Source organism: Primulina tabacum, chromosome 10, assembly GCF_025594145.1.
Source record: "Primulina tabacum isolate GXHZ01 chromosome 10, ASM2559414v2, whole genome shotgun sequence".
NCBI classification, from domain to species: Eukaryota; Viridiplantae; Streptophyta; class Magnoliopsida; order Lamiales; family Gesneriaceae; genus Primulina; species Primulina tabacum.
Window position 1 is genome coordinate 39,636,212 of NC_134559.1, and position 27,434 is coordinate 39,663,645.

Consider the following 27,434-nt stretch of genomic DNA (forward strand, 5'->3'; position numbering starts at 1 on the left):
ACTCCGGAGCGTTTTAAGTCATTAAAAATAATTATTTCGAGTTTTAGCTATAATTATGTAAACGATCGCGACACAAGGACTTCCAGGGAGGTCACCCATCCTAGCTCTGTCATCGCGTCAGAACGCTAAATTCATGGTTCTGATTGGGCGAAAGCAGTGCCGCGTGTTGTCCATCGCCGCCCGCGCCACACGTACTCGAGGGATATAAGAATAAACATCTCACACAATGTCGGATGCGAACATACCAGCAGTATTGCACGGATCCCATCAGAACTCCAAAGTTAAGCGTGCTTTGGCGAGACCAGTACTAGGATGGGCGACACCCTGGGAAGTCCTCGTGTTGCACCTCTTTTCGTGTTTTTCTATTTTTGATTACTTGTTGACAGACGATTTTCGGCTCAAATCATCTGAATCTCGATTGGGACCAGATAAGACATGTGAAATCAACGTCGCTCGGGCACTGCCGGATTTGGAAAAATTGTAGCCTAATTTGATTGTAAACGGGCAAACGAACGAGACTCAATACTCCGCAACGAGTGGCGAGTATTAGACGAATTCCTTCTCTAAGACCCTCTAATTTGCGATTTTCCGCTTCTGTTTCCTTGAGAGGAAGTTCTAAATTCGATTCCGGTTCCATTTTATCGTATCCCAGGCATAATAATAGCTTTACATTCGCAATTTTTTTCTACTTAAAATTTTTCTATTTACTGGGAACATTTAGCGATTTTTGTTGTCTTGAGGGTTCTGTGGGGAAGGGTATGACGAAGATTATTCCGGAGACGGTTAACTCATTAAAAACAATTATTTCGATTGTTTTATCCATAATTTAATTAAACGGTCGCGACACGAGGACTTCCCAGGGAGGTCACCCATCCTAGCTCTGCCATCGCGCCAGAACGCTTAACTTCATGGTTCTGATTAGGCGAGAGCAGTGCCGCGTTTTCTCCATCTCCGCCGCTCCACACGTTCTCGAAGGATATAAGAATAAACATCCCACTCAATTTCGGGTGCGATCATACCAGTACTAATGCACCGATCCCATCAGAACTCCGAAGTTAAGCATGCTTGGGCAAGAGCAGGTACTAGGATGGGTGACCCCCCTTGGAAGTCCTCGTGTTTCACCCCTTTTCGTGTTTTTCTATTTATGATTACTTGTTGACAGACGATTTTCGGCTTCAAATCATCTGAATCTCGATTGGGGACCAGATAAGACATGTGAAATCAACGTCGCTCGGGCACTGCCGCGATTTGGAAAAATTGTAGCCTAATTTGATTGTAAACGGGCAAACGAACGAGACTCAATACTCCGCAACGAGGTGGCGAGTATTAGACGAATTCCTTCTCTAAGACCCTCTAATTTGCGATTTTCCGCTTCTGTTTCCTTGAGAGGAAGTTCTAAATTCGATTCCGGTTCCATTTATCGTATCCCAGCATAATAATAGCTTTACATTCGCAATTTTTTTCTACTTAAAATTTTTCTATTTACTGGGAACATTTAGCGATTTTTGTTGTCTTGAGGGTTCTGTGGGGAAGGGTATGACGAAGATTACTCCGGAGACGGTTTAACTCATTAAAAACAATTATTTCGATTGTTTTATCCATAATTTAACTAAACGGTCGCGACACGAGGACTTCCCAGGGAGGTCACCCATCCTAGCTCTGCCATCGCGCCAGAACGCTTAACTTCATGGTTCTGATTAGGCGGAGAGCAGTGCCGCGTTTTCTCCATCTCCGCCGCTCCACACGTTCTCGAAGGATATAAGAATAAACATCCCACTCAATTTTCGGGTGCGATCATACCAGTACTAATGCACCGGATCCCATCAGAACTCCGAAGTTAAGCATGGCTTGGGCAAGAGCAGTACTAGGATGGGTGACCCCCTTGGAAGTCCTCGTGTTGCACCCCTTTTCGTGTTTTTCTATTTATGATTACTTGTTGACAGACGATTTTGGGCTCAAATCATCTGAATCTCGATCGGGACCAGATAAGACATGTGAAATCAACGTAGTTCGTGCACTGCCGGATTTGGACAAAATTTTATCTTAATTTGATTGTAAACGGGCAAACGAACGAGACTCATTACTCCGCAATGAGCTGGCGAGATTTTAGCCGAATTCCTTCTTTAAGACCCACTAATTTGCGATTTTCCGCTTCTGTTAAGCTTTCCGTTTCCTCTAGAAATCCCCTTAGGAAGTCCGAAATTCGATTCCGGTTCCATTTTATCGTATCCGAGGCATAATAATAGCTTTACATTCGCTATTTTCTTCTTATTATTTTTTTTTCAATTTTCTGGGAATATTTAGCGATTTTTGTAAACGTGAGCCGGTTCTGTGCGGAATGGTATGACGCAGATTACTCCGGAGATGGTTAACTCATTAAAAACAATTTTTTCGATTGTTTTAGCCATAATTTACGTAAACGGTCGCGACACGAGGACTTCTTAGGGAGGTCACCCATCCTAGCTCTGCCATCGCGCCAGAAAGCTTAACTTCATGGTTCTGATTGGGCGAAAGCAGTGCCGCGTGTTGTCCATCATCATCCGCTCCACACGTACTCGAGGGATATATAAGAATAAACATCCTACTCAATGTCGGGTGCGATCATACCAGCACTAATGCATCGGATCCCATCAGAACTCCGAAGCTAAGCGTGCTTGGGCGAGGGCAGTATTAGGATGGGTGACGCCCGGGGAAATCCTCGTGTTGCACCCCTTTTCGTGTTTTTCTATTTTTGATTAATTAGTAACGGACGATTTTGGCTCAAATCTTCAAAATCTCGATCGGATCAGATAAGACATGTGAAATCAAAGTAGCTCGGGCACTGCCGGATTTGGACAAAATTGTAGCCTAATTTGATTGTAAACGGACAAACGAACGAGACTCATTACTCTGCAATGAGCTGGTGAGATTTTAGCCGAATTCCTTCTCTACTCATTACTCTGCAATGAGCTGGTGATATTTTAGCCGAATTCATTCTCTAAGACCCTCTAATTTGCAATTTTCCGCTTTTGTTAAGCTTCCGTTTCCTCGAGAAATCCGTTTAGGAAGTCCGAAATTCGATTCCAGTTACATTTTATCGTATTCCTGGCATAATAATAGTTTTACATTCGCTATTTTCTTCTTCTTATTTTTTTCTATTTTTTGGGAACATTTAGCGATTTTGTTGTCGTGAGCCGGTTTTGTGCGGAAGGGTATGACGTAGATTACTCCGGAGATGGTTAACTTAATAAAAACCATTTTTTCGACTCTTTTAGCTATAATTTACGTAAACGGTTGCGACACGAGGATGTCCCAGGGAGGTCACCCATCCTCGCTCTGCCATCGTGCCAGAACGCTTAACATCATGGTTCCGATTGTGCGAGAGCAGTGCCGCGTCTTGTCCATAGCCGCCCGCTCCACACGTACTCGAGGGATATAAGAATAAACATCCCACTCAATGTCGGGTACGATCATACCAGCACTAATTCAATGGATCCCATCAGAACTCCGAAGTTAAGCGTGTTTGGGCGAGACCTGTACTAGGATGGGTGACCCCCTGGGAAGTTCTCGTGTTGCACCCCTTTTCGTGTTTTTCTATTTTTGATTACTTGTTGACAGACGATTTTCGGCTCAAATCATCTGAATCAATGAAGCTCGGGCACTGCCGGATTTGGACAAAATTGTAGCCTAATTTGATTGTAAACGGGCAAACGAACGAGACTCATTACTCGGCAATTAGCTGGCGAGATTTTTGCCGAATTCCTTTTCTAAGGACCCTCTAATTTGCGATTTTCCGCTCTTATTAAGCTTCCGTTTCCTCGAGAAATTCGCTTAGGAAGTCCGAAATTCGATTCCGGTTCCATTTTATCGTATCCCAGGCATAATAATAGCTTTACATTCGCTATTTTCTTCTTCTTATTATTTTTTCTATTTTCTGGGAATATTTAGCGATTTTTGTAAACGTGAGCCGGTTCTGTGCGGAAGGGTATGACGCAGATTACTCTAGAGACGGTTAACTCATTAAAAACAATTATTTCGACTGTTTAAGCTATAATTTACGTAAACGGTCGCGGCACGAGGACTTCCCAAGGAGGTCACCCATCCTAGGTCTGCCATCACGCTAGAACGCTTAACTTAGTGATTCTGATTGGGCGAGAGAAGTGCCGCGTGTAGTCCATCGCCGCCCGCGCCACACGTACTTCAGGGATATAAGAATAAACATCCCACTCAATGTTTGTTGTGATCATACCAGCACTAATGCACCGGATCCCATCAGAAATCCGAAGTTAAGCGTGCTTGGGCGAGACCAGTACTAGGATGGGTGACCCCCTGGGAAGTCCTCGTGTTGCATGCCTTTTCGTGTTTTTCTATTTTTGATTAATTGTTGACGGATGATTTTCGGCTAAGAACATCTGAATCTCGATCAGGACAAGATAAGACATGTGAAATCAACATAGCTCGAGAACTGCAGGATTTGGACAAAATTGTAGCCTAATTTGATTGTAAACGGGCAAACGAACGAGACTCATTACTCCGCAATGAGCTGGCGAGATTTTAGCTGAATTCCTTCTCTAAGACCCTCTAATTTGCGATTTTTCGATTCTGTTAAATTTCTGTTTCCTTGAGAAATCCGCTTGGAAAGTCCGAAATTCGATTCTGGCTTAATTTTATTGTATCCTAAGCATAATAACATCTTTACATTCGCTATTTTCTTCTTCTTATTTTATTTCTATTTTCTGGGAACATTTAGCGATTTTTATTTTCGCGAGCCGGTTCTGTGCGGAAGGGTATGATGCAGATTACTCCAGAGACGGTTAAATCATTAAAAACAATTATTTCGACTGTTTTAGCTATAATTTACGTAAACGGTCGCGACACGAGGACTTCCTAGGGAGGTCACCCATCCTAGCTTTGCCATCGCGCTAGAACGCTTAACATCGTGGTTCTGATTGGGCGAGAGCAGTGCCGCGTGTTGTCCATTGCCGCCCGCGCCACACGTACTCGAGGTATATAAAAATAAACATCCCACTCAATGTCGGGTGCGATCATACAAGCATTAATTCACCGGATCCCATCAGAACTCCAAAGTTAAGCGTGCTTGGGCGAGACCAGTACTAGGATGGGTGACCCCCTGGGAAGTCCTTGTGTTGCCACTCCTTTTCGTGTTTTTCTATTTTTGATTACTTGTTGACAAACGATTTTCGGATCAAATCATCTGAATCTCGATCGGGACCGGATAAGAGATGTTAAATCAACGTAGCTCGGGCACTGCCGGATTTGGACAAAATTTTAGCCTAATTTGATTGTAAAAAGGCAAACGAACGAGACTCATTACTCCGCAATGAGCTGGCAAGATTTTAGCAGAATCCCTTCTTTAAGACCCTCTAATTTGCGATTTTCCGCTTCTGTTAAGCTTCTGTTTCCTCGAGAAATCAGCTTTGGAAGTCCGAAATTCGATTTCGGTTCCATTTTATCGTATCCCAGGGATAATAATAGCTTTACATTCGCTATTTTCTTATTCTTATTTTTTTCTATTTTCTTAGAACATTTAGCAATTTTTGTTGTCATGAGCCGGTTCCGTGCGGAAGGGTATGACGCAGATTACTCCGGAGACGGTTAACTCATTAAAAACAATTATTTCGACTCTTTTAGCCATAATTTACGTAAACGGTCGCGACACGAGGACTTCCCAGGGAGGTCACCCATCTTAGCTCTGCCATCGTGCCAGAACGCTTAACTTCATGGTTATGATTGGGCGAGAGCAGTGCCGCGAGTTGTCCATCGCCGCCCGCTCCACATGTACTCGAGGGATATAAGAATGAACATCCCACTCAATGTCGGGTGCGATCAAACCAACACTAATGCACCGGATCCCATCAGACATCTGAAGTTAAGCGTGGTTGGGCGAGAGCAGTACTAGGATGGGTGACCCCCTGGGAAGTCCTCGTGTTGCACCCCTTTTCGTGTTTTTCAATTTTTTATTACTTGTTGACAGAAGATTTTCGGCTCAAATCAACTGAATCTCGATCGGGACCAGATAAGACATGTGAAATCAACGTAGCTCGGGCACTGCCGGATTTGGACTAAATTGTAGCCTTATTTGATTGTAAACGGGCAAACGAACGAGACTCATTACTCCGCAATGAGCTGACGAGATTTTAGCCAAATTCCTTCTCTAAGACCATCTAATTTGCGATTTTCCGCTTCTGCTAAGCTTCCGTTTCCTCGAGAAATCCGCTTTGGAAGTCCGAAATTCGATTTCGGTTCCATTTTATCGTATCCCAGGGATAATAATAGCTTTCCATTCGCTATTTTCTTATTCTTATTTTTTTCTATTTTCTTAGAACATTTAGCGATTTTTGTTGTCGTGAGCTGCTCTGTGCGGAAGGGTATAACGCAGATTACTCCGGAGACGGTTAACTCATTAAAAACAATTATTTCGACTGTTTTAGCCATAATTTACGTAAATGGTCGCGACACGAGGGCTTCTAAGGGAGGTCACGCATCCTAGCTCTGCCATCGTGCCAGAACGCTTAACTTCATGGTTATGATTGGGCGAGAGCAGTGCCGCGAGTTGTCCATCGCCGCCCGCTCCACATGTACTCGAGGGATATAAGAATGAACATCCCACTCAATGTCGGGTGCGATCAAACCAAAACTAATGCACCGGATCCCATCAGACATCTGAAGTTAAGCGTGGTTGGGCGAGAGCAGTACTAGGATGGGTGACCCCCTGGGAAGTCCTCGTGTTGCACCCCTTTTCGTGTTTTTCAATTTTTTATTACTTGTTGACAGAAGATTTTCGGCTCAAATCAACTGAATCTCGATCGGGACCAGATAAGACATGTGAAATCAACGTAGCTCGGGCACTGCCGGATTTGGACTAAATTGTAGCCTTATTTGATTGTAAACGGGCAAACGAACGAGACTCATTACTCCGCAATGAGCTGACAAGATTTTAGCCAAATTCCTTCTCTAAGACCATCTAATTTGCGATTTTCCGCTTCTGTTAAGCTTCCGTTTCCTCGAGAAATCCGCTTTGGAAGTCCGAAATTCGATTTCGGTTCCATTTTATCGTATCCCAGGGATAATAATAGCTTTACATTCGCTATTTTCTTATTCTTATTTTTTTCTATTTTCTTAGAACATTTAGCGATTTTGTTGTCGTGAGCTGGTTCTGTGCGGAAGGGTATAACGCGGATTATTCCGGAGACTGTTAACTCATTTAAAACAATTATTTCGACTGTTTTAGCCATAATTTACGCAAACGGTCGCGACACGAGGACTTCTCAGGGAGGTCACGCATCCTAGCTCTGCCATCGTGCCAGAACGCTTAACTTCATGGTTTTGATTGGGCAAGAGCAGTGCCGCGTGTTGTCCATTGCCGCCCGAGCCACACGTACTCGAGGGATATAAGAATAAACATCCCACTCAATGTCGGGTGCGATTATACCCGCACTAATGCACCGGATCCCATCAGATCTCCGAAGTTAAGCGTTCTTAGGCGAGAGCAGTACTAGGATGGGTGACCCCCTGGGAAGTACTCGTGTTGCCCCTTTTCGTGTTTTTCTATTTTTTATTACTTGTTGACAAACGATTTTCGGCTCAAATCATCTGAATCTCGATCGGGATAAGATAAGACATGTGAAATAAACGTAGCTCGGGCACTGCCGGATTTGGACAAAATTGTAGTCTAATTTGATTGTAAACGGGCAAACGAACGAGACTTATTACTCCGCAATGAGCTAAAGAGATTTTAGCCGAATTCCTTCTCTAAGACCCTCTAATTTGCGATTTTCCGCTTCTTTTAAGCTTTCGTTTCCTCGAGAAATCCGCTTAGAAATTTTGAAATTTGATTCCGGTTCCATTTTATCGTATCCCAGGCATAATATTAGCTTTACATTCGCTATTTTCTCCTTCTTATTTTTTTTCTATTTTCTGGGAACATTTAGCGATTTTTGTTGTCGTGAGCCTGTTCTGTGCCGAAGGGTATGACGCAGATTACTCCAGAGTTGGTTAACTCATTAAAAGTATTATTTCAACTGTTTTAGCCATAATTTACGTACATGCTCGTGACACGAGGACTTCCCAGGGAGGACACCCATCCTAGCTCTGCCATCGTGCCAGAACGCTTAACTTCATGGTTCTGATAGGGCGAGAACAGTGCCGCGTGTTGTACATCTCCGCCCGCTTCACACGTACTCGAGAGATATAAGAATAAACATCCTAATCAATGTCGGGTGCGATCATACCAGCACTAATGCACCGGATTCAATCAGAACTCAGAAGTTAAGCGTGCTTGGGCGAGAGCAGTACTAGGATGGCTGACCCCCTGGGAAGTCCTTGTGTTGCGCCCCTCTTCGTGTTTTTCTATTTTTGATTACTTGTTGACAGACGATTTTCGGCTCAAATCATCTGAATCTCGATTTGGACCAGATAAGACATGTTAAATCAACGTAGCTCAGGCACTGCCGGATTTGGACAAAATTGTACCATAATTTGATTGTAAACTGGCAAACGAACGAGACTCATTATTCCGCAATGAGCTGATGAGATTTTAGCCGAATTTTTTCTCTAAGACCTTCTAATTTGCGATTTTCCTCTTCTGTTAAGCTTCCGTTTCTTCGAGAAATCCGCTTAGGAAGTCCGAAATTCGATTCAGGTTCCATTTTATCGTATTCCAAGCATAATAATAGCTTTACATTCGCTATTTTCTTCTTCTAATTTTTTTTCTATTTTCTGTGAACATTTAACGATTTTTGTTGTCGTGAGCCGGTTCTGTGCGGAAGGGTATGACGCAGATTACTCCGGAGACGGTTAACTCATTAAAATATATTATTTCGACTGTTTTAGTTAAAATTTACGTAAACGGTCGCGACACGAGGACTTCCCAGGGAGGTCACCCATCCTAACTCTGCCATCGCGCCAGAACGCTTAACTTCATGGTTTTGATTGGTCGAGAGCCGTGCCGCGTGTTGTCCATCGCCGCCTGCTCCACAGGTACTCGATGAATTTAAGAATAAACATCCCACTCAATGTCGGGTGCGATCATACCAGCACCAATGCACCGGATCCCATCAGAACTCCGAAGTTAAGCGTGCTTGGGCGAGAGCAGTACTAGGACGGGTGATCCCCTGAGAAGTCCTCGTGTTGCACCCCTTTTCGTTTTTTTATATTTTTGATTACTTGTTGACAAATGATTTTCGGCTCAAATCATCTGAATCTCGATCAAGACCAGATAAGACATGTGAAATCAACGTAGCTCGGACACTGCGGGATTTGGACAAAATTGTAGCTTAATTTTATTCTAAACGGGCAAACGAACGAGACTCCGCAATGGGCTGGCGAGATTTTAGCCGAATTCCTTTTCTAAGACCCTCAAATTTGCTATTTTCCGCTTCTGTTAAGTTTCCGTTTCCTCGAGAAATCCGCTTAGGAAGTCCCAAATTCGATTGCGGTTCCATTTTATCGTATCCCAAGCATAATAATAGCTTTACATTCGCTATTTTCTTATTACTATTTTTTTTTCTATTTTCTGGAAACATTTAGCGATTTTTGTTGTCGTGAGCCAGTTCTGTGCGAAAGGATATGACGCAGATTACTCCGGAGACGGTTAACTCATAATTTACATAAACGGTCGCGACACGAGGACTTCCCAGGGAGGTCACCCATCCTAGCTCTGCCATCACGCCAGAACGCTTAACTTCATGGTTATAATTGGGCGAGAGCAGTGTCGCGTGTTGTCCGTCGCCGCCCGCATCCACACGTACTCGAGAGATATAAGAATAAACATACCACTCAATGTCGGGTGCGATCATACAAGCACCAATGCACCGGATCCCATCAGAACTACGAAGTTAAGCGTTCTTGGACGAGAACAGTACTAGGATGAGTGACCCCCTGGGAAGTCCTCGTGTTGCACCCCTTTTCGTGTTTTTCTATTTTTGATTACTTGTTGATAGACAATTTTGGGCTCAAATCATCTGAATCTCGATCGGTACCAGATATGACATGTGAAATCAACGTAGCTCGGGCACTGCCGAATTTGGACAAAATTGTAGCCAAATTTGATTTTAAACAGGCAAACGAACGAGACTCATTATTACGCAATGAGCTGGCGAGATTTTAGCCAAATTCCTTCTCTAAGACCCTCTAATTTGCGATTTTCCGCTTCTGTTACGTTTCCTTTTAGCCAAATTCCTTCTCTAAGTCCGAAATTCAATTCCGGTTCCATTTTATCGTATCTCAGGCATAATAATAGCTTTACGTTTGCTATTTTCTTTTTCTTATTTTTTTTCTATTTTCTGGAAACATTTAGCGATTTTTGTTGTCGTGAGCCGACTCTGTGCGGAAGGGTATAACGCAGATTACTCCGGAGACGGTTAACTCATTAAAAAATATTATTTCGACTGTTTTATCCATAATTTACATAAACGGTCGCGACACGAGGACTTCCCAGGGAGGTCACCCATCCTAGCTCTGGCATCGCGCCAGACTGATTAACTTCATGGTTCTGATTGGTCGAGAGCAGTGCCACGTGTTGTCCATCGCCGCCCGCTCCACACGTACTCGATGGATATAAGAATAAACATTCCACTCAATGTCGGGTGCGATCATACCAGCACTAATGCACCGGATCCCATCAGAATTCCGAAGTTAAGCGTGCTAGGGCGAGAGCAGTACTAGGATGGGTGATCCCCTGAGAAGTCCTCGTGTTGCACCCCTTTTCGTGTTTTTCTATTTTTGATTACTTGTTGACAGATGATTTTCGGCTCAAATCATCTGAATCTCGATCGGGACTAGATAAGACATGTGAAATGAACGTAGCTCGGGCGCTGTCGGATTTGGACAAAATTGTAGCCATATTTGATTGTAAACAGGCAAACGAACGAGATTCATTACTCCGCAATGAGCTGACGAGATTTTAGCTGAATTCCTTCTCTAATTTGCGATTTTCCGCTTCTGTTAAGCTTCCGTTTCCTCGAGAAATCAGCTTAGGAAGTCCGAAATTTGATTTCGGTTCCATTTTATCGTATCCCAGGGATAATAATAGCTTTACATTCGCTATTTTCTTATTATTATTTTTTTCTATTTTCTGGAAACATTTAGCGATTTTTGTTGTCGTGAGCCAGTTCTGTGCGAAAGGGTATGACGCTGATTACTCCGAAGACGGTTAACTCATTAAAAAAAATTATTTCGACTGTTTAGCCATAATTTACGTAAACGGTCGGGACACGAGGACTGCCCAGGGAGGTCACCGATCCTAGCTCTGCCATTGCGCCAGAACGCTTAATTTCATGGTTCTGATTGGGCGGGAGCAGTGCCACGTGTTGTCCATCGCCGCCCACTCCACACGTACTCGAGGGATATAAGAATAAACATTCCCACTCAATGTCGGGTGCGATCATACCAGCACTAATTCACCGGATCCAATCAGAACTCCGAAGTTAAGCGTTCTTGGGCGAGAGCAGTACTAGGATGGGTGGACCCCCTGGGAAGTCCTCGTGTTGCACCCCTTTTCGTGTTTTTCTATTTTTGATTACTTGTTGATAGACGATTTTTGGCTCAAATCATCTGAATCTCGATCGGGACTAGATAAGACATGTGAAATCAACGTAGCTCGGGGCACAGCCAGATTTGGAAAAAATTGTAGCCTAATTTGATTGTAAACGGGCAAACGAACGTGACTCATTCTCCGCACTGAGCTGGCGAGATTTTAGCCGAATTTCTTCTCTAAGACGCTCTAATTTGGGATTTTCCGCTTCTGTTAAGCTTCCGTTTCCTCGAGAAATCCGTTTAGGATGTCCGAAATTCGATTCTGGTTCCATTTTATCGTATCCCAGGCATAATAATAGCTTTACATTCGTTATTTTCTTCTTATTATTTTTTTTCTATTTTCTAGAAACATTTAGCGAGTTTTGTTGTCGTGAGTCGGTTCTCTGCGGAAGGGTATGACGCAGATTACTCCGGAGACGGTTAACTCATTAAAAACAATTATTTCGACTGTTTTATCCATAATTTAAGTAAACGGTCGCGACACGAGGACTTCCCAGGGAGGTCACCCATCCTAGCTCTGCCATCGCTCCAGAACGCTTAACTTCATGGTTCTGATTGGGCGAGAGCAGTGCCGCGTGTTGTCCATCGCCGCCCGCTACACACGTACTCGAGGGATATAAGAATAAACATCCCACTCAATTTCGGGTGCGATCATACCCGCACTAATGCACTAGATCCCATCAGAACTCCGAAGTTAAGCTTGCTTGGGCGAGAGCAGTACTAGGATGGGTGACCCCCTGGGAAGTCCTCGTGTTGCGCCCCTTTTCGTGTTTTTTTATTTTTGATTACTTGTTGACAGACGATTTTTGGCTCAAATCATCTGAATCTCGATCGAGACCAGATAAGACATGCGAAATCAAAGTAGCTCGGGCACTGCCGGATTTGGACAAAATTGTAGCCTAATTTGATTGTAAACAGGCAAACGAACGAGACTCATTACTCCGCAATGAGCTAACGAGATTTTAACCGAATTCCTTCTCTAAAACCCTCTAATTTGCGATTTTTCGCTTCTGTTAAGCTTCCGTTTCCTCGAGAAATCCGCTTAGGTAGTTTGAAATTCGATTCCGGTTCCATTTTATCGTATCCCAGGCATAATAATAGCTTTACATTCGCTATTTTCTTATTCTTATTTTTTTTTCTATTTTCTGGAAACCTTTAGCGATTTTTGTTGTCGTGAGCCAGTTCTGTGCGAAAGGGTATGACGCAGATTACTCCGGAGACCGTTAACTCATTAAAAACAATTATTTTGACAGTTTTAGCCATAATTTACGTAAACCGTCGCGACACGAGGACTTCCCGGGGAAGTCACCCATCCTAGCTCTGCCATTGCGCCAGAACGCTTAACTTCATGGTTCTGATTGGGCGAGAGAAGTGCCGCGTGTTGTCCATCTCCGCCCGCGCCACACGTACTCGAGGTATATAAGAATAAACATCCCACTCAATGTCTGGCGCGATCATACCAGCACTAATGCACCGGATCCCATCAGAACTCTGAAGTTAAGCGTGCTTGGGCGAGAACAGTACTAGGATGGGTAACCCCTTGGGAAGTCCTCATGTTGCACCCCTTTTTGTGTTTTTCGATTTTTGATTACTTGTTGACAGATAATTTTCGGCTCAAATCATCTGAATCTCGATTGGGACCAGATAAGACATGTGAAATCAACGTAGCTCGGGCACTGCCGGATTTGGACAAAATTTTAGCTTAATTTGATTGTAAACGGGCAAACGAACGAGACTCATTACTCCGCAATGAGCTGGCGAGATTTTAGCCGAATTCCTTCTTTAAGACCCACTAATTTACGATTTTCCGCTTCTGTTAAGCTTATGTTTCCTCGAGAAATCCCCTTAGGAAGTCCGAAATTCGATTTCGGATCCATTTTATCGTATCCCAGGCATAATAATATCTTTACATTCGCTATTTTCCTTATTCTTATTTTTTTTTCTATTTTCTGGAAACATTTAGCGATTTTTGTTGTCCTGAGCCAGTTCTGTGCGAAATGGTATGACGCAGATTACTCCGGAGACGGTTAACTCATTAAAAACAATTATTTCGACTGTTTAGCCATAATTTACGTAAACCGTCGCGACACGAGGACTTCTCGGGGAGGTCACCCATCCTAGCTCTGCCATCGCGCCAGAACTCTTAACTTCATGGTTCTTATTGGGCGAGAGCAGTGCCGCGTGTTGTCCATCGCCGCGCGCTCCACACGTACTCGAGGGATATAAGAATAAACATCCACTCAATGTCGGGTGCGATCATACCAGCACTAATGCACCGGATCCTATCAGAAGTCCGAAGTTAAGCGTGCTTGGGCGAGAGCAGTACTAGGATGGGTCACCCCCGGGAAGTTGTCACGCCCCGTGTTCGAAGAGCATGTGACATCCGGCATTGTTTTAACAATTAGTTTTAAACAATTACGCCTCGTATCGAAATGACTAAAACCAGTCTTTTTCATAAATAAAACATTGTCTTTACATTGACAATAGAATAAGAATAATCAGAGTTGCAAATGCGAAAACTGAACAAAAGGAAAATAAAGTCTTGATTTCTTGTATCTTGCTCATCGGCAACCATCCCCAGAAGGCTTCTTGTTCCTCCTCATTCAGTTACTCTTCATTTTAATCTGAAATTTGTAAGGGGTGAGTGTTTTGGGAAACACTCAGCAAGTGGGGGTCGATCGATTTCCAATGATACATATAGAACTTAATCTTTAAAACATTTCTTTAACAAACTATCAAATCTTATCACTTTTAACTCATCATAACAGAAACGAAATAAATATGAGACAGAGGTTATCAGAAGATTCAGAGCAGTTCAGAAACAGATCAGAACAATTCTGAACAGAACAGATCGGAACAGACAGAACACTGTTACTCATCTCATTTCCATGGTCAAATTGTCCCCAATATGTTAGTCCTCTAAGGGTTGAGGCCAGAACACGGTTTTATACCCACCGATGGGGGCCAGACAGAACATGGTTTTATACCCACCAATGGGGGCCAGACAGAATTACAATTCTCGTCCCATTTCAAATCGAGTTGTAATAGTGCAACACAGAATTCAAAGTTTACCAGACAGAACTTATCAGAGTTTTCAGATATCAGAGTTTCAGACGGATTCAGCGGAAACCAACGAATTTCGAAGCATAGAGGAAAACACATAATCGATCGAAATTTTAAAAGACGGTCATCATGCTGTTTTCAAAAAAAGAGGACACATTCATGCATGTCATAACTTATATATTAAAGATTTAAAAATACAAACGAATATACATATCAAAAACCCACTTACAGTACTCTCGAAGTTACGGTTCGAAATGTGCAGAACTTTGGCGAACGAAACTTGTTGAATTTCGGCCAAGTGATGACCGAACCAGGAGATGATCTTCACAACGATGTGGATAGCAAATCACAGCATTGAAAAGCCGGAACAACTCCTCCTTCTTTCTTCTTGCAAGCGACAGCCGAGAGGTGGTTTTGGAGGGAAAGGAGCCAATTTTTCTTGCTGATTTTGGGTGTGATTTCTTTAGCATGTTGAGGTGGTATTTATAGGTGAAGTATGGTCTTTTCCCATCCCCATGACCGAAATATTGGAGCCCAAGCAAGCCATCAATGTGGTCAAGGTTAACTCAAGCATCAAAGGTCACCTTGGTTTACTAAAGAGTCCATTCTTGCACAATAAATTGGTCCAAGCCTCTTAGCTCTTCCCTTAGCTCCCTTTCTTGGTTAACTCAATAGTCATCACTTGTATAATAAGTTTTTCCAAACCTTTAGTTCTTTTAGCTCCTTATTTGGTTAACTCAATGGTCATAAATATGTCCAATCCTTTAGCTCTTCTCCTTGGTTTACTCAAGGGTAATTTCTTGCACATTAAAATTTTCCAATGCTTTAGCTCTCCTCCTAGCTCTATTTTTTTTATTCTTTTAGGACAAGAAAGAATGAGCTTCATTGAGCTAAAAGATTGAGCTCATGAGCATGGGGTTTCTTTTCCAAGAATCTTGGAGCTTCCTTGAGCTGAGGGTTTTAGCTTGTGAGGTAAGGGTTTCCTCTTCCGAGTGGCGTACCCTCAATTCTCAAGGTTTTGCATTGCCTCAGCTTCTTTTTGAGCTACTTTTCGAGCTTTTTGAGGTGCTTTGCTTTGAAAAATCCGGGTTCTCACATCCCACCCTCCTTATTGGAAGTTTCGTCCTCGAAACTTGAGTTAGATAAATCTTTAAAAAGTGAGGGTGCCGAGTGCGCATACGTTCTTCAAATTCCCAAGTTGCTTCTCGTTCCATATGATTCGACCATTGTATCTTGACATATGGAATTGTTCGGCATCTCAGCACTTGGTATTTGGTGTTACTTGAATAAGGACTTCTTCATATTTCATTTCCTCGTTCACATTTCCTTTGATTAGTAGCGGTTCAATTTCAAGAATGCTACTTGGATATGAGACATACTTCCTTAGCTGTGAGACATGGAAGACGTTGTAAATCCTTGACATGCCTGGTGGTAAAGCCCGCTGATAAGCTAGGTTTCCCATTTTTCTCAGTATTTCGAAGGGTCCGACATATCTTGGAGTTATCTTTCTAGAATTGCTGAATCGAACCACTCCTTTCATTGGGGAAACTTTAACATAAGCTTTCACACCATTTTCAAACTCCAACGGTCTTCACTTTAAATAAGCCCAGCTCTTTTGTCGATCATGAGCTGCCTTGCGTTTTTCCTTGATAATAGCTACTTTATCAACAATTCAAGTACCATGATTGCTTTCTCTCTGATTTCAATACTTCCATGATAATTATTGTTATCGGCAAATTCAATCAAAGGGGGGTGTTTATTGGAGTCCGAGATCCATGGCACACGCCCTAAAATATCTTCAATAGTTCGATCCACCGTCTTTGTCTCATGTTTAATTCCTTTTGTGTGAATAGTATTTGAGGCTTTGATGATTGATAAATTTCACACATTTGACACTAAAGAAATTGATTCTCTAGATCTTTGGCTCAAATATAATTGTGGCTAATTCACTATCATGTGTTGGATAATTTTGCTCACATGGTTTTAATTTCATCGATGCATAGGCAATTAATTGCCCTCTTGAATGAGAACACATCACAATCCTCTTTTGATGCATCATTGTAAATTGTGAAATTCTTGCCTTCTTCAGGAAGTACTAATACTAGCGTAGAAACGAGTTTCTTTTTCAAGATCTAAAAACTCTTCTCACATTCTTCACTCTAATTGAATTTAGAGTTCTTCTGAGTGAGCTTGGTGAGCGGAAGAAAATCCTTCAACACATTTTCTTAATAGCCAAATAATCCCGAAAACTTCAAATTTCTATTCCAGTATTCGATCAAGGCCAGTCTATGATTACCTCCACCTTATTGGTGATCCACTGATATGCCCATTTCAGATATTATATGACCGAAGAATGTGACATTTTTTAATCAAAATTCACATTTCTTAAATTTAGTATTTAGTTATTTTTCTCTGAGAATCGGTGGAGCAAGACGAAGATCTTCCTTGCGGTCTTTCTCACTTGTTGAATATACAAGAATGTCTTCAATAAATGCTACCACAAACTTGCCGAGGAATTTTCTTGAACACTCTGTTCATGAGTTCTATGAATGTTGCTGGAGCATTGGTCATGCCAAAAGGTATTATCATGAACTCATAGTGTCCATACCCTTTTCTTTTTAAGGCTGTTTTAGGAATATTCTCTGCCTTGGCCTTCAATTGTGATAGTCTGATCTTAGATAGAGCTTCGAAAAGATCTTAGCTCCTTTTAACTGATAGAAAAGGTCATCTATTCTTAAAAGATGACATTTGTTCTTGATCTCATATAGTACTTTGTCGAATGACACACTATCTTGTACTTTCACCATTCTTCTGTACCAATAAGATTGAATCTCCCCAAGAAGAGGCACTTGGTCTGATTTGTTTTTGTCTAACAAATCTTGGAATCGAACTTTTATCTCCTTGAGTTCAACTGAAGCCATTTGCTAGGGTTCTTTAGATATTGGTGCAGCACGAGCTATAAAGTTACTTTCGAATTCTTTCACGATCTGAGATAATTCAAAGTAACGCTTCCAGAACTCTCGTACCACGGGAATATTTTTATATCTTGAGCTCAATTCCTTCTTTTTCTTCTCTCATTATCGCTAGTTAGACTTCTTAGCCATACTCCATGGCTTTCTAAGTTTGAGAAGCAGAAAGGAAGGATTTTTGTTCCTTATCCTTGCCATAAAATACGATTTATTCTTGGATTGGAGTTTGGAATTCTTACCTCGACCATCTAACACTGCATGATTCTTGTCCAACCAACCAATTCTCAGAATGACGTTGAAATTTACCATAGTACACTAATTAAAATCGGCACTGAATATATGCGTATCCATACTTATTGTGTTCTAAATTATCACGATTACTATCTCCAAACATAAAATCAATATATAATCTTAGAACATAACTCCTTATCAGCCTATTGACTTAAGTCCCAATAACCTAGTTAAAATTTCTTTCAACATTGTACGGAAGAAATTAATTCCTCAAACAATTCTTCTTTTACTAAATCTGTCTTTAATCAAAACTATGAGCCTAACATGCTTTAATACAAACAAGCTTCGTTGGATGTCTTTCTCTACAAATCTTTCCCCTATTTTTCTTTTTACTATAAGAAGAGTCATAACCTATTATGCATGCTACACTTCCCTTGATGTCCACCAATATCTCATAACTCTCTTTATTTACCTAAGGTAATGACCTTAATTTCTTAACTTAAGTTATTGTTTCTTAACTTTATTAAATATTCCAAAATCTTACATATTTAAATTTATCGCTTAATAGCCCAAATTTAAATGTCCATACCGTTAATTATTGACATAAAAATCAACTTTTACATCTGAATATCAAAACTTATATAATTCTTATCTCATATTTTCATAAATAATTTATTATCCGCGAATCAAACATTTCATCTTAAGTCGGAAGAATTCCCAAATGTAAGTCAACTTATATCAGAGTATTTGTATTCCCTAAAATATAAGTCAAATTATCTTTGATAGGTATGTTCCCAAAATATATTTCAACTTATCTATGTACATTCTCAAAGAAATGTTACACTTTTTTCTTTCATATCATTTAACCATAATACCAGTCTATCCTACTTTATCATCTCTCAACATTACTGTTCTTTTTCCACTACATCCATAGGTGCTTCTTCTTCTTCTTCCACATTTTCCACGACAAGGTGCGCAGTCTATCCATTGCACCATGAAGCTTGGCGATGTAACGTTCTTGCTTGCTAGAAAGGTCTTCATGTTGATGACGAGAACGGTTAGCAAGGTTTTTCTAAGTTTCAATCCTTACTATCAACTTTCAATTAAGGGAAACTAGTCATTCCACGTGTAGTGTTAGGGCGAGCTGGCTCTTTGCTCGATCAAGGTGATGGTTGAGATTATGTATATCAGTTTGAAGCAGATTCTTAATCTTTGTGAGTTCTTGTTTATCTTGTTTTCCTCAAGTAATGTTTACGCATGCGAAGTGCGGCTTGAGCACGAGTACAAGACCATAAATTGAGGTAAAATTTCATAATGGTATCAAAGTAAAGGATAGAAAGGTAAAAAATTTTGATTGAAACAAAGATTTCGTGGAACTTTCTATACTAGAAATTTCAGAATGATTGAAGGAAATAGATTTCGAATTTCTCAAAGAATTTTGGAAAGATTGAGAGTTTGTTTCAGAATGTACTAGGCTTTTGCCAAAATTTGACTTCTTCAAATTTTGTCTGTCAAAATCCCAGCAGGATTATGAACCTGGCGGCTCTGATACCACTTAAATGTCACGCAAAGTGTCTGAAGCGCCTGTGACATCCGGCATTGTTTTAACAATTACTTTAAAATAATTAAGCCTCGTATCGAAATGCCAAAAACCAGTCTTTTTCATAAATAAAACATTGTCTTTACATTGACAATAGAATAAAAATACATCAGAGTTTCAAATGCGGAAACTGAACAAAAGGAAAATAAAGTCTTGATTTCTTGTATCTTGCTCATCGGCTACCATCCCCATAAGGCTTCTTGTTCTTCCTCATTCAGTTGGTCTTCATTTTAATCTGAAATTTGTAAGGGGTGAGTGTTTTGGGAAACACTCAGGAAGTGGGGGTCGATCGATTTCCTATGATACATATAGAACTTAATCTTTAAAACATTTCTTTAACAAACTTTCAAATCTTATCATTTTTAACTCATCATAACAGAAACAAAATAAATATGAGACAGAGGTTATCAGAAGATTCAGAGCAGTTCAGAAACAGATCAGAAAAATTCAGAACAGAACAGATCGGAACAGACAGAACACTGTTACTCATCTCATTTCCATGGTCAAATTGTCCCCAATATGTTAGTCCTCTAAGAGGTGAGGCCAGAACACGGTTTTATACCCACCAATGGAGGAGACAGAACATGGTTTTATACCCACCAATGGGGGCCAGACAGAATTACAATTCTCGTCCCATTTCAAATCGAGTTGTAACAGTGCAACACAGAATTCAAAGTTTACAAGACAGAACGTATCAGAGTTTTCAGATATCAGAGTTTCAGACGGATTCAGCGGAACCAAAGAATTTCGAAGCATAGAAGAAAACACATAATCGATCGAAATTTTAAAAGACGGTCATCATGCTGTTTTCGAAAAAAGAGGACACACATTCATACATGTCATGACTTATATATTCAAGATTTAAAAATACAAACGAATATACATATCAAAAACCCACTTACAATACTCTCGAAGTTACGGTTCGAAATGTGCAGAACTTTGGCGAACGAAACTTGTTGAATTTTGGTCAAGTGATGACCGAACCAGGAGATGATCTTCACAACGATGTGGATAGCAAATCACAGAATTGAAAAGCCGGAACAACTCCTCCTTCTTTCTTCTTGCAAGCAACAGCCGAGAGGTGGTTTTGGAGGGAAATGAGCCGATTTTTCTTGCTGATTTTTGGGTGTGATTTCTTTAGCATGTTGAGGTGGTATTTATAGGTGAAGGATGGACTTTTCCCCTCCCCATGGCCGAAATATTGGAGCCCAAGCAAGCCATCAATGTGGTCAAGGTTAACTCAAGCATCAAAGGTCACCTTGGTTTAGTAAAGAGTCCATTCTTGCACAATAAATTGGTCCAAGCCTCTTAGCTCTTCCCTTAGCTCCCTTTCTTGGTTAACTTAATAGTCATCACTTGTATAATAAGTTTGTCCAAACCTTTAGTTCTTTTAGCTCCTTCTTTGGTTAACTCAATGTTCATAAATATTTCCAATCCTTTAGCTTTTCTCCTTGGTTTACTCAAGGGTAATTTCTTGCACATTAAATTTTTCCAATGCTTTAGCTCTCCTCCTAGCTCTATTTTTTTTATTCTTTTAGGACAAGAAAGAATGAGCTTCATTGAGGTAAAAGATTGAGCTCATGAGCATGGGGTTTCTTTTCCAAGAATTTTGGAGCTTCCTTGAGCTGAGGGTTTTAGCTTGTGAGGTAAGGGTTTCCTCTTCCGAGTGACGTACCCTCAATTCTCAAGAGTTTACGTTTCCTCGGCTTCTTTTTGAGCTACTTACCGAGCTTTTAAGGTGCTTTGCTTTGAAAAATCCGGGTTCTCACAGAAGTCCTCGTGTTGCACCCCTTTTCGTGTTTTTCTATTTTTGATTACTTGTTGACAGACGATTTTCGGTTCAAATCATCTGAACCTCGATCGGAACCAGATAAGACATGTGAAATCAACTTAGCTCATGCACTGCCGGATTTGGACAAAATTGTAGCCTAATTTGATTGTAAATGGGCAAACGAACGAGACTCATTACTCCGCAATGAGCTGGCGAGATTTTAGCCGAATTCCTTTTCTAAGACCCTCTAATTTGCGATTTTTCGCTTTTGTTAAGCTTCCGTTTACGCGAGAAATCCGCTTAGGAAGTCCAAATTTTATTCCGGTTCCATTTTATCGTATCCCAGGCATAATAATAGCTTTAAATTCGCTATTTTCTTATTCTTATTTTTTTTCTATTTTCTCGAAACATTTAGCGATTTTTGTTGTCGTGAGCCGGTTCTGTGCGGAAGGGTATGATGTAGATTACTCTGGAGACAGTTAACTCATTAAAAACAATTATTTTGACTGTTTTATCCATAATTTACGTAAATGGTCGCGACACGAGGACTTCCCGGGGTGGTCACCCATCCTAGCTCTGCCATCGCGCCAGAACGCTTAACTTCATGGTTCTGATTGGGCGAGAGGTGTGCCGCGTGTTGTCCATTTCCGCCCGCTCCACACGTACTCGAGGGATATAAGAATAAACATTTCACCCAATTTCGGGTGCGATCATACTAGCACTAATGCACTGGATCCCATCATAACTCCGAAGTTAAGCGTGCTTGGGCGAGACCAGTACTGGGAAGTCCTCGTGTTGCACCCCTTTTCGTGTTTTTCTATTTTTGAATGATTACTTGTTGATAGACGATTTTCGGCTCAAATCATCTAAATCTCGATCGTGACCAGATAATACATGTGAAATCAACGTAACTCGGGCACTGCCGGATTTGGACAAAATTGTAGCCTAACTTGATTGTAAACGGGCAAACGAACGAGACTCATTATTCCGCAATGAGCTGACGAGATTTTAGCCGAATTCCTTCTCTAAGACCCTCTAATTTGCGATTTTCCGCTTCTGTTAAGCTTTCGTTTCTCGAGAAATCCTCTTAGGAAGTTCAAAATTCGATTACGGTTCCAGTTTATCGTATCCCAGGAATAATAATAGCTTTACATTCGCTATTTTCTTCTTCTTATTTTTTTTCTATTTTCTGGCAACATTTAGCGATTTTTGTTGTCGTGAGCCGATTCTGCGCTGAAGGGTATGACGGAGATTACTCCGGAGACGGTTAACTAATTAAAAATAATTATTTCGACTGTTTTAGCCATAATTTACGTAAACGGTCGCGACACGAGGACTTCCCGGGGAGGTCACCCTTCCTAGCTCTGCCATCGCGCCAGAATGCTTAACTTCATGGTTCTGATTGGGCTAGAGCAGTGCCGCGTTTTGTCCATCGCCGCCCGCTCCACACGTACTCGAGGGATATAAGAATAAACATACCACTCAATGTCGGTTGCGATCATACCAGCAATAATGCACCGTATCCCATCAGAACTCCAAAGTTAAGCGTGCTTGGGCGAGAGCAGTACTAGGATGGGTGAACCCCTAGGAAGTCCTTGTGTTGCACCCCTTTTCGTGTTTTTCTATTTTTGATTAGTTGTTGACATACGATTTTCGGTTCAAATCATTTGAATCTCGATCGGGACCAGATAAAACAAGTGAAATCAACGTAGCTCGGGCACTGCCGGATTTGGACAAAATTGTAGCCTAATTTTTTTGTAAACGGGCAAACGAACGAGACTCATTACTCCGCAATGAGCTGACGAGATTTAAGACGAATTCCTTCTCTAAGATCCTCTAATTTGCGATTTTCCGCTTCTGTTAAGCTTCCGTTTCATCAAAAAATCCGCTTAGAAAGTCCGAAATTCGATTACGGTTCCATTTTATCATATCCCAGGCATTATAGTAGCTTTACATTCGCTATTTTCTTCTTCTTATTTTTTTTTCTATTTTCTGGGAAAATTTAGCGATTTTTATTGTCGTGAGACGGTTCTGTGCGGAAGGGTATGACGCAGATTACTCCGGAGACGGTTAACTCATTAAAAACTATTATTTCGACAGTTTTAGCCACAATTTACGTAAACGGTCGCGACACGAGGACTTCCCAGGGAGGTCAACCATCCTAGCACTGCCATCGCACCAGAACGCTTAACTTCATGGTTCTGATTGGGCGAGAGCATTGCCACGTGTTGTCCATCGCCGCCCGCTCCACACGTACTCGAGGGATATAAGAATAAACATCCCACTCAATTTCGGGTGCGATCATACCCGCACTAATGCACTAGATCCCATCAGAACTCCGAAGTTAAGCGTGCTTGGGCGAGAGCAGTACTAGTATGGGTGACCCCTAGGAAGTCCTCGTGTTGCGCCCATTTTGGTTTTTTCTATTTTTGATTACTTGTTGACAGACGATTTTCGGCTCAAATCATCTGAATCTCGATCGGGACCTGATAAGACATGTGAAATCAACGTAGCTCGGGCACTGTCGGATTTGGAAAAAATTGTAGCCTAATTTGATTGTAAACGGGCAAACGAACGAGACTCATTATTCCGCAATGAGCAGACGAGATTTTAGCCGAATTCTTTCTCTAAGACCGTCTAATTTGCGATTCCGCTTCTGTAAAGCTTCCGTTTCCACAAGAAATCCGCTTAGGAAGTTCGAAATTCGATTCCGGTTCCATTTTATCATATCCCAGGCATAATAATAGCTTTACATTCGCTATTTTCTTCTTCTTATTTTTTTTCTATTTTCTGTGAACATTTAGCGGTTTTTGTTGTCGTGAGCCGGTTCTGTGCAGAAGGGTATGATGCAGATTACTTCGTAGACGGTTAACTCATTAAAAACAATTATTTCGACTGTTTTATCCCTAATTTACCTAAACGGTCGCGACACGAGGACTTCCCAAGGAGGTCACCCATCCTAGCTCTGCCATCGCGCCAGAACGCTTAATTTCATGGTTCTGATTGGGCGAAAGCAGTGCCGCGTGTTGTCCATCGCCGCCCGTTCCACACTTACTCCAGGGATATAAGAATAAACATCCCACTTAATGTCGGATGTGATCATACCATCACTAATGCACCGGATCCCATCAGAACACTGAAGTTAAGCGTGCTTGGACGAGAGCAGTACTAGGATGGGTGACCCCCTGGGAAATCCTCGTGTTGCTCCCATTTTCCTGTTTTTTTATTTTTGTTCACTTGTTGACAGACGATTTTCAGCTCAAATCATCTGAATCTAGATCGGTACGAGATAAGACATGTGAAATCAACGTAGCTCGGGCAATGCCGGATTTGGACAAAATTGTAGGCTAATTTGATTGTAAACGGGTAAACGAACGAGACTCGTTACTCCGCAATGAGCTGGCGAGATTTTAGCAGAATTAATTCTCTAAAACCCTCTAATTTGCGATTTTCCGCTTCTGTTAAGCTTCCGTTTCCTCGAGAAATCCGCTTAGGAAGTTCGAAATTCAATTCATGTTCCATTTTATCGTATCTCAGGCATAATAATAGCTTTACATTCGCTATTTACTTCTTCTTATTTTTTTTTCTATTTTATGGAAACATTTAGCAATTTTTGTTGTCATGAGCCGGTTCTGTGCGGAAGGGTATGACGCAGATTACTCCGGAGACGGTTAACTCATTAAAACAATTATTTCGACTGTTTTAGCCATAATTTCCGTAAACGGTCGCGACACGAGGACTTCTCAAGGAGGTCACCCATCCGAGCCCGCTCCATCGCGCCAGAATGCTTAACTTCGTGGTTTTGATTGGGCGAGAGCAGTGCCCGTGTTCTCCATCGCCGCCCGCTCCACACGTACTCGAGGGATATAAGAAAAAACATCCCACTTATGTCGGATGCGATCATACCATCACTAATGCACCGGATCCCATCAGAACTCTGAAGTTAAGCGTGCTTGGACGAGAGCAGTACTAGGATGGGTGGACCCCTGGGAAATCCTTGTGTTGCTCCCGTTTTCGTGTTTTTCTATTTTTGTTTACTTGTTGACAGACGATTTTCAGCTCAAATCATCTGAATCTCGATCGGAACCAGATAAGACATGTGAAATGAAAGTAGCTCGTGCACTGCCGGATTTGGACAAAATTCTAGGCTAATTTGATTGTAAAGGGGCAAACGGACGAGGACTGCCCAGGGAGGTCACCCATCCTCGCTCTGCCATCGCGCCAGAACGCTTAACTTCGTGGTTCTGATTGGGCGAGAGCAGTGCCGCGTGTTGTCCATCGCCGCCCGCTCCACAGCTAATCGAGGGATATAAGATTAAACATCCCACTCAATGTCGGGTGCGATCATACCAGCACTAATGCACTGGATCCCATCAGAACTCCGAAGTTAAGCGTGTTTGGGCGAGACCAGTACTAGGATGGGTGACCCCCTGGGAAGTCCTCGTGTTGCACCCCTTTTCATGTTTTTCTATTTTTGATTACTTGTTGACACACGATTTTCGGCTCAAATCATCTGAATGTCGATCTAGACCAGATAGGACATGTGAAATCAACGTAGCTCGAGCACTGTCGGATTTGGACAAAATTGTAGCCTAATTTGATTGTAAACGGGCAAACGAACGAGACTCATTACTCCGCAACGAGGTGACGAGATTTTAGCCGAATTCCTTCTCTAAGACCCTCTAATTTACGATTTTCAGCTTCTGTTAAGCTTCCGTTTCCTCAAGAAATCCGCTTAAGAAGTTCGAAATTCGATTCCGCCTTCATTTTATCGTATCCTAGGCATAATAATAGCTTTACATTCGCTATTTTTTTCTTCTTATTTTTTTCTCTCTTTTATGGGAACATTTAGCGATTTTTGTTGTCATGAGCCGGTTCTGTGCGGAAAGGTATGACGGAGATTACTCCGGAAACAGTTAGTTCATAAAAAACAATTATTTCGACTGTTTTTGCCATAATTTACGTAAACGATCGCGACACGAGGACTTCCCAATAAGGTCACCCATCCTAGCTCTGCCATCGCGCCAGAACGTTTAACTTCATGGTTCTGATTGGGCGAGAGCAGTGCCGCGTGTTGTCCATCGCTGCCCGCTCCACACGTACTCGAGGGATATAAGAATAAACATCCCACTCAATGTCGGGTGCGATCATACCAGCACTAATGCACCGATCCCATCAGAACTCCGAAGTTAAGAGTGCTTGGGCGAGAGCAGTACTAGGATGAATGACCCCCTGGGAAGTCCTCGTGTTGCACCCCTTTTCGTGTTTTTTATTTTTGATTACTTGTTGACAGACAATTTTCGGCTCAAATCAACTGAATCTCGATCGGGACCAGATAAGACATGTGAAATCAACGTAGCTCGGGCACTGCCGGATTTGGACAAAATTGTAGCCTAATTTGATTGTAAACGGGCAAACGAACGAGACTCATTACTCCGCAACGAGGTGGCGAGATTTTAGCCGAATTACTTCTCTAAGACCCTCTAATTTTCTATTTTCCGCTTCTTTTAAGCTTTCGTTTCCTCGAGAAATCCGCTTAGGAAGTTCGAAATTCGATTCAGGTTCCATTTTATCGTATCCCAGGCATAACAATAGCTTTACATTCGCTATTTTATTCTTCTTATTTTTTTCTATTTTCTGGGAACATTTAGCGATTTTTTTTGTCGTGAACCGGTTCTGTGCGGAAGGGTATGACGCAGATTACTCCGGAGACGGTTAAATCATTAAAACAATTATTTCGATTGTTTTATCCATAATTTATGTAAACGGTCGCGACACGAGGACTTCCAAGGGAGGTCACCCATCCTAGCTTTGCCATCGCGCCAGAACGCTTAACTTCATGGTTCTGATTGGGCGAGAGCAGTGCCCGTGTTGTCCATCGTCGTCCGCTCCACACGTACTCGAGGGATATAAGAATAAACATCCAACTCAATGTTGAGTGCGATCATACTAGCACTAATGCACCGGATCCCATTCGAACTCTGAAGTTAAGCGTGCTTGGACGAGAGCAGTACTAGGATGGGTGACCCCCTGGGAAGTCCCTCTGTTGCACCCCTTTTCGTGTTTTTCTATTTTTGATTACTTGTTGACAGACGATTTTCGGCTCAAATCATCTGAATATCGATCGGGATCAGATAAGACATGTGAAATCAACGTAGCTCGGGTACTGCCGGATTTGGACAAAATTGTAGGAGAATTTGATTGTAAACGGGCAAACGAACGACTCATTACACCGCAACGAGCTGACGAGATTTTAGCCGAATTA

At 41.8% G+C, this 27,434-nt stretch overlaps 21 non-coding genes and 5 pseudogenes across 21 annotated transcripts; all 26 read left to right on the plus strand.

Moving 5' to 3' along the window:
• Window positions 1–231: 231 nt before the first annotated feature.
• LOC142512395 (5S ribosomal RNA) lies at window positions 232–349 on the plus strand (annotated as a pseudogene).
• A 656-nt stretch (window positions 350–1,005) lies between these two features.
• LOC142512344 (5S ribosomal RNA) lies at window positions 1,006–1,125 on the plus strand (annotated as a pseudogene).
• A 661-nt stretch (window positions 1,126–1,786) lies between these two features.
• On the plus strand, window positions 1,787–1,906 carry LOC142507682 (5S ribosomal RNA). Its single transcript, XR_012805933.1, has one exon. It is a non-coding gene; the product is annotated as a 5S ribosomal RNA (ribosomal RNA).
• Window positions 1,907–2,593: 687 nt separating this feature from the next.
• On the plus strand, window positions 2,594–2,712 carry LOC142516690 (5S ribosomal RNA). Its single transcript, XR_012812472.1, has one exon. It is a non-coding gene; the product is annotated as a 5S ribosomal RNA (ribosomal RNA).
• A 729-nt stretch (window positions 2,713–3,441) lies between these two features.
• Window positions 3,442–3,560, plus strand: LOC142507710 (5S ribosomal RNA). The gene has a single exon (XR_012805959.1). It is a non-coding gene; the product is annotated as a 5S ribosomal RNA (ribosomal RNA).
• Window positions 3,561–4,214: 654 nt separating this feature from the next.
• LOC142516425 (5S ribosomal RNA) lies at window positions 4,215–4,333 on the plus strand. The gene has a single exon (XR_012812220.1). It is a non-coding gene; the product is annotated as a 5S ribosomal RNA (ribosomal RNA).
• Window positions 4,334–5,016: 683 nt separating this feature from the next.
• Window positions 5,017–5,135, plus strand: LOC142509461 (5S ribosomal RNA). Its single transcript, XR_012807634.1, has one exon. It is a non-coding gene; the product is annotated as a 5S ribosomal RNA (ribosomal RNA).
• Window positions 5,136–5,818: 683 nt separating this feature from the next.
• LOC142506486 (5S ribosomal RNA) lies at window positions 5,819–5,937 on the plus strand. The gene has a single exon (XR_012804777.1). It is a non-coding gene; the product is annotated as a 5S ribosomal RNA (ribosomal RNA).
• Window positions 5,938–6,618: 681 nt separating this feature from the next.
• Window positions 6,619–6,737, plus strand: LOC142508383 (5S ribosomal RNA). The gene has a single exon (XR_012806597.1). It is a non-coding gene; the product is annotated as a 5S ribosomal RNA (ribosomal RNA).
• Window positions 6,738–7,418: 681 nt separating this feature from the next.
• On the plus strand, window positions 7,419–7,537 carry LOC142507982 (5S ribosomal RNA). The gene has a single exon (XR_012806216.1). It is a non-coding gene; the product is annotated as a 5S ribosomal RNA (ribosomal RNA).
• A 680-nt stretch (window positions 7,538–8,217) lies between these two features.
• Window positions 8,218–8,336, plus strand: LOC142507544 (5S ribosomal RNA). Its single transcript, XR_012805799.1, has one exon. It is a non-coding gene; the product is annotated as a 5S ribosomal RNA (ribosomal RNA).
• Window positions 8,337–9,019: 683 nt separating this feature from the next.
• On the plus strand, window positions 9,020–9,138 carry LOC142513801 (5S ribosomal RNA). The gene has a single exon (XR_012809728.1). It is a non-coding gene; the product is annotated as a 5S ribosomal RNA (ribosomal RNA).
• Window positions 9,139–9,785: 647 nt separating this feature from the next.
• On the plus strand, window positions 9,786–9,904 carry LOC142510370 (5S ribosomal RNA). The gene has a single exon (XR_012808486.1). It is a non-coding gene; the product is annotated as a 5S ribosomal RNA (ribosomal RNA).
• Window positions 9,905–10,584: 680 nt separating this feature from the next.
• On the plus strand, window positions 10,585–10,703 carry LOC142513434 (5S ribosomal RNA). The gene has a single exon (XR_012809381.1). It is a non-coding gene; the product is annotated as a 5S ribosomal RNA (ribosomal RNA).
• Window positions 10,704–11,375: 672 nt separating this feature from the next.
• LOC142507160 (5S ribosomal RNA) lies at window positions 11,376–11,495 on the plus strand. The gene has a single exon (XR_012805422.1). It is a non-coding gene; the product is annotated as a 5S ribosomal RNA (ribosomal RNA).
• A 683-nt stretch (window positions 11,496–12,178) lies between these two features.
• Window positions 12,179–12,297, plus strand: LOC142515668 (5S ribosomal RNA). Its single transcript, XR_012811501.1, has one exon. It is a non-coding gene; the product is annotated as a 5S ribosomal RNA (ribosomal RNA).
• A 684-nt stretch (window positions 12,298–12,981) lies between these two features.
• Window positions 12,982–13,100, plus strand: LOC142506635 (5S ribosomal RNA). The gene has a single exon (XR_012804921.1). It is a non-coding gene; the product is annotated as a 5S ribosomal RNA (ribosomal RNA).
• A 683-nt stretch (window positions 13,101–13,783) lies between these two features.
• On the plus strand, window positions 13,784–13,903 carry LOC142512605 (5S ribosomal RNA; annotated as a pseudogene).
• Window positions 13,904–21,871: 7,968 nt separating this feature from the next.
• Window positions 21,872–21,973, plus strand: LOC142512567 (5S ribosomal RNA; annotated as a pseudogene).
• Window positions 21,974–22,659: 686 nt separating this feature from the next.
• Window positions 22,660–22,778, plus strand: LOC142510290 (5S ribosomal RNA). Its single transcript, XR_012808413.1, has one exon. It is a non-coding gene; the product is annotated as a 5S ribosomal RNA (ribosomal RNA).
• Window positions 22,779–23,462: 684 nt separating this feature from the next.
• LOC142507580 (5S ribosomal RNA) lies at window positions 23,463–23,580 on the plus strand. Its single transcript, XR_012805834.1, has one exon. It is a non-coding gene; the product is annotated as a 5S ribosomal RNA (ribosomal RNA).
• A 680-nt stretch (window positions 23,581–24,260) lies between these two features.
• Window positions 24,261–24,379, plus strand: LOC142509787 (5S ribosomal RNA). Its single transcript, XR_012807942.1, has one exon. It is a non-coding gene; the product is annotated as a 5S ribosomal RNA (ribosomal RNA).
• Window positions 24,380–25,061: 682 nt separating this feature from the next.
• On the plus strand, window positions 25,062–25,180 carry LOC142511030 (5S ribosomal RNA; annotated as a pseudogene).
• A 325-nt stretch (window positions 25,181–25,505) lies between these two features.
• LOC142513193 (5S ribosomal RNA) lies at window positions 25,506–25,624 on the plus strand. The gene has a single exon (XR_012809153.1). It is a non-coding gene; the product is annotated as a 5S ribosomal RNA (ribosomal RNA).
• A 684-nt stretch (window positions 25,625–26,308) lies between these two features.
• Window positions 26,309–26,426, plus strand: LOC142506624 (5S ribosomal RNA). Its single transcript, XR_012804911.1, has one exon. It is a non-coding gene; the product is annotated as a 5S ribosomal RNA (ribosomal RNA).
• A 679-nt stretch (window positions 26,427–27,105) lies between these two features.
• On the plus strand, window positions 27,106–27,224 carry LOC142507106 (5S ribosomal RNA). Its single transcript, XR_012805370.1, has one exon. It is a non-coding gene; the product is annotated as a 5S ribosomal RNA (ribosomal RNA).
• Window positions 27,225–27,434: the final 210 nt, after the last annotated feature.